General features: G+C 40.3%; 1 pseudogene; it reads right to left on the bottom strand.

Moving 5' to 3' along the window:
• LOC101584302 overlaps window positions 1–1,430 on the bottom strand; it is a 10,846-nt pseudogene extending 9,416 nt beyond the window's left edge.
• Between the last annotated feature and the right edge of the window lie 3,636 nt (window positions 1,431–5,066).

Genomic DNA, 5,066 nt, shown 5'->3' with positions numbered 1-5,066 from the left:
ACCACAGGTTGCCACTGTTGCTCCTCTGGCACTGGTCTGAAATGGATTTGTTGAAGATGCCACAGAAGGACCCCCAGCAGCAACAAATGGGTTTGTGGAAGGCGCTGCTCCAAGTGGAGCAGGCACACTGAAGAAGCAGGCTGAGTCTGTGCCGAAGCACCCACTGGCACTGTTCCAAAAACACTGCTGCTGTCATTACTAGTGGAAGCATGTGCATTACTGGAGGTGGTTGCCGAGCTGAACACACTGTCCCGTTCAGCCAGGGCTGCGTACTTGTCTAAGATGCACTTGGCTGGCAGGGAACTGAAACCACAGAACCAAAAGGAGCTTTACTTGTGGCCCCAAAACCACTCCCTTGATCACCCTCTTGCCCAGCAATGAAGATATTGTCTAAATTAGCAAGGGCTGCATATTGGTCTGTTGTCTGTAATCCAGGTGTGTTTCTTGAAACTTTACTAACAACTGATGCTGTCTGATGACTCTGCGAAGTATTGAAGGTTTCAAACTCAGCACTGGAGGATTTGGGGAAGTTATCAAAATGAACAAAATTAGCATTTACTGATCCAGCACTTCCACCTGTAGTCTGGGGCTGAAAAGGAGAGTGACTTGCTGTGGGGAAACCTTGAAAATTACTCGAACCACTAGACTGTCCAAATGCATCAAAGTTTGCAAAATCTGCAGAATTTGCAGAATTCTGAGCTGCATGACTGTTGAAATGTGCAAAGTTGGCAAAATTGGCTGTGGCTGTTGAGTGAGGAGCCGAAGCGGCAAAGACGTCTGAGCCGAGATCACTCACAAGGTCAAACTGCTTCTTTTCCCCGCTGCTGCCCTTGGGAGCGACCTACCACTGGGGACTGGGTAGGTGTACCCTGACTCAAGTGCAGTGCTGGTGCTGAATCTCCTAAAAGATATTCAGGGGCTTGATCTCAGGTGTGCTGCTTGTCCTACTGGCAGAAGACCCTGAAATAGATGTCTGCACTGATGCTGAACTTGGCTTGTTCTGGTGGCACAGACCATCTTTTCTTTTCATATTTTTCTTGTAGAAACTCTTTCACTTTTTGTGGGTCCCTGAAGTCTGGAATTGCTGAAGATCTATCATCAAATAATCCTAGCCAAATCTGTTCACAAACTTCATTCCCATGTTTTGCAGGAATTCAGTTTCCTGTTGTGTGAATGTTATCGTGGAGCTAGACTTCACTCTGTGGGAAGGATTTAACCCTCGTAGGCTGCCAGAGCAGGACACGCAAACGAATGAGCCCACTGTCACATTCATGTATGTGGGGGCCATGCTGGTCGCAGCTGGAGCACTTGCGGTTGTGCCCGAGGCCGGTCATGTCCCACAGCATCTTCGGGTGCTTCTCCTCCTGCCTCCACTTCGCGCTGGCAGCCATGGCCGCGGCGCCGAGGGTGGAGGAGCAGCGCTGGGAGCCAGGAGCCCGGAGCGGGGAGCGGGGAGCTGGGCCAGCTGCGCCGGGCCGCTCCCCACAGACCCCTCCCCCAGCGCGCACCGCCCGCACCTGGCCCTGCCTCTGCCACTCTGTTCGGCTCAGCAGGACCACCACCGCCTCCATGCCGCCACCTTTGCGACTTCTCCTGAGGGGGAAAAGTAGTCCTGCTTTTCTAAGGAGTCTCCACACTGATTTCCATAATGGTTGCACGAGTCTACACTCCCACCAGCAGTGGAGAAGGGTTCCCCTTTCCCCACAGCCTCCCCAGCATTTGTTGTTGGTTGATTTCTTTATGATAGCCATTCTTTCTGGGGTGAGATGATATCTCAAAGTTGTTTTAATTTGCATTTCACAGATGGCTAGTGATGAGGAACATTTTTTCATGTATTTATTTGCTTCTTTAATTTCGTCCTCTGAGAAGTGTGTGTTCATCTCAGATGCCCATTTCTGGATTGGGTCTTTAAATTTTGGAGCCCTAATGTTTTTTAGTTCTTTATAAATTCTAGAGAGCAAACCTTTGTCTCAGTGCCTATTAGTCAACATTTTTTCCAAATTTGTGGGTTGTCTTTTCACTTTATTAGTAATTTCTTTTGATGTGCAAAAACTTCTCAATAAGAGCAGGTCCCACTTGTCAATTCTTTCAACTGTTATCCGTGCGATTTGATTTTTGTTCATGAACTCTTTGCCTACCCCTATGTCTTCCAGAGTTCTTCCCACTTTCTCTTCAGGAGATTTAGTGTTTCTGTTTTAATGTTTAGATCTTTAATTCATTTTGACGTTAACTTAGTGCATGGTGATAGACCTGGGCCAAGTTTCAGTTTTTGGCATGTAGAGAGCCAGTTTTTCCAGTACCATTTGTGTAATAGGCTATCTTTTTTCCAGTAAGCGTATTTGGCCCCTTTGTGGAAGATAAGGTGGCTGAGTGTGTTCATAGAGGCTTCTGCATCTTCTAATCTACTCCATTGATACTCAGCTGTATTTTGTTGTCAGTACCAGGCTGATTTTATCACAGTAGCTTTGTGGTATAATTTTAAGTCAGGAATTGTAATGCCTCCTGCCTTGTCTTTGTTGTCCAGGATTGGCTGTGCTATTCTAGGTCTTTTCTGGTTCCAAATAAATTTTAGGAATGATTTCTCTAGGTCTGAGAGGTATGCTGGTGGTAGTCTGATAGGGACTCCATTAAATCTGTACAGCAATTTTGGGAGTATGGCCATCTTCACAATGTTGGTTCTTCCTATCCAGGAGCATGGAATATCTTTCCATTTTCTGAAATCCTCTACAATCTCTTTTTTCAGGGTATTGGAATTTTCCTTGAAAAGATCTTGGACTTCCTTAGTTAGATTAATTTCAAGATATTTCATTTTCTGCGGTGCTATTGCAAAAGACATTGTTATCTGTGTAGAGAAATGCTATTGACTTTTGGGTATTGATTTTATATCCTGCTATGCTACTGAATTTGTGTATAAATTCCAGTAGCTTCTTGGTGGAGTTTTTTGGGTCTTCCAAGTAGACTACCATGTCATCTGCAAATAAGGACAGTGTAACTTCTTCCTTAACTATTCTTATTCCTTTTATTTCTCTCTCTTGTCTAATGGCTCTAACTAATGATTCCAGAACTATATTGAATAGGAGTGGTGATAGAGGACATCCTTGTCTTGTACCAGATCTGAAAGTAAAAGATTTCAATTTTTCCTCACTTAGAATTATGTTAGCCATTTTGTTGTCATAGATGGCTTTTATCAGATTGAAGTAGAGGCCATCTGTTCCAATTTTCTGTAGGACTTTGAACATGAATGTTTGTTGGACTTTGTCAAAAGCCTTTTCTGCATCAATTCAGATGGTCATGTGGTTTTTAGATCTGGTTCTATTGATATAGTGTATTACATTATAGATTTGTGTATATTGAACCATCCTTGCATTCCTGGGATGAATCCTACCTGGTCATGCTGTATGATCTTCTTGATGATTTTCTGTATTCTATTTGCTAGGATTTTATTGAAGATTTTGGCATCTATGTTCATGAGGGAGATTGGCCTGTAGTTCTCTTTTTTAGTTGTGTCTTTTTCTGGTTTTGGTATCAGAATAATACTTGCCTCCAGGAATGATTCTGGGAGGATTGCTTCCTTTTCAATTTCATGGAAGAGTTTGAGGAGCATAGGGATTATATCTTCCATAAATTTCTTGTAGAATTCAGCTGTGAACCCATCAGGACCTGGACTTTTCTTTGTCGGTAGGCTATTTATTACATTCCGTATTTCATTGGCTGTTATTGGGTTATTGAGAGTTGTTATATCTTCTTGGTTCAGTTTTGGTAATTTGTACCTTCTAGGCACCTGTCCATTTCATCTGTGCCTTCTATTGTGTGAGAATAAAGATTCTCAAAGTAGCTATTGATAATCTTCTGAATTTCCACTGGGTCTGTGGTAATTGTTCCGCTTTCATTCCTTATTGCTTGTATTTGAAGTTTTTCTTTCCTCTCTTTGGTGGGGTTAGCTAGGGGCTTGTAAATTTTATTTAGTCTTTCAAAGAACCAGTTTTTTTATTTGTTAATTCTTTGAACTGTTTTCTTCGTCTCAATTGAATTAATTTCTGCTCTAATTTTTATGATTTCTTCCCTTCTTTGGGCTTTGGGTTTAGTTTGCTCTTCCTTTTCTAGATGTTGGAGGTGCAACATTAGGGTGTTTATTTGTTCCCGTTCTGTTTTCCTAATGTGTGAGTTCACAGCTATAAATTTCCCTCTAAGAACTGCTTTCATTGTATCCCAAGATGTGCTATTTTTATACAATGGGGTATTACTCAGCTATAAAGAATGATAAACTTGAAGCCTTTATATTTAAGTGGATGACACTTGTCTTTCTATTTTAAAGTTTATTTACTTACATACTTTTGAAATTTTTTTTTTCTGGGTTCTTTAGATTTAACTTTTTCTTCTTTGTCTAGTTTCCTAAGATGATTAAGTTTAGATTGTTTGCTTTTGTAAAGTGCATGTGTGATGCTTTAAGTTTCATTTTAATCACTGTCTTTGCTACATTTCACAAATTTGATAAACTGTATTTTTATTTCACTTAGTTCAACTTTGTGTTTACCTTATATTATAATGAATTTTTTGACTTGTGAAAAATGTGGGTTTTAGCCATCACATAGTTTGGAATTTTCTAGTTTTTTTTATCTGATTGACTTAATTCTGTGACCTGAGAATAGGCACTGTATATTTCTATTTTTAAGTTTTAACAGTATTATTAATGACTTTCCACAGGCTGTATCTGTCCACTTCTTGCAGATATGTCCAGCTCTTCAACTGTGCTAAATATCTGCTGTTTTTAAAGTTAACTGTGCTCCAGGAACAATTCTACACACTGCTCAAAGATGTAACATATGTGAGCAAATGTTAAAAACAGATTGAATAAATTTCAGTTTATTGAAAGTGAAAAAAAAATAAAGTTAACTGTGGCCACTCTTACTTTATTTTATTTAATTATAGCCCAGTAATTCTTATCTATTCCTTTACTTTCACTCTTTCTTGTCTTTAAATTGAGTGTGCTAATGTATTTGCAAGTATATAATATTATGTATGTATTTATATTGCAACAATACATGTATTTAGCTGTTTCTTCAAAA

The sequence above is a fragment of the Octodon degus genome, unplaced genomic scaffold (assembly GCF_000260255.1).
Source record: "Octodon degus isolate 3935 unplaced genomic scaffold, OctDeg1.0 scaffold00089, whole genome shotgun sequence".
Classification (NCBI taxonomy): Eukaryota; Metazoa; Chordata; class Mammalia; order Rodentia; family Octodontidae; genus Octodon; species Octodon degus.
The sequence above is the reverse complement of the archived record's forward strand: the minus strand, read 5'-3'. Positions and strand labels throughout refer to the sequence as shown.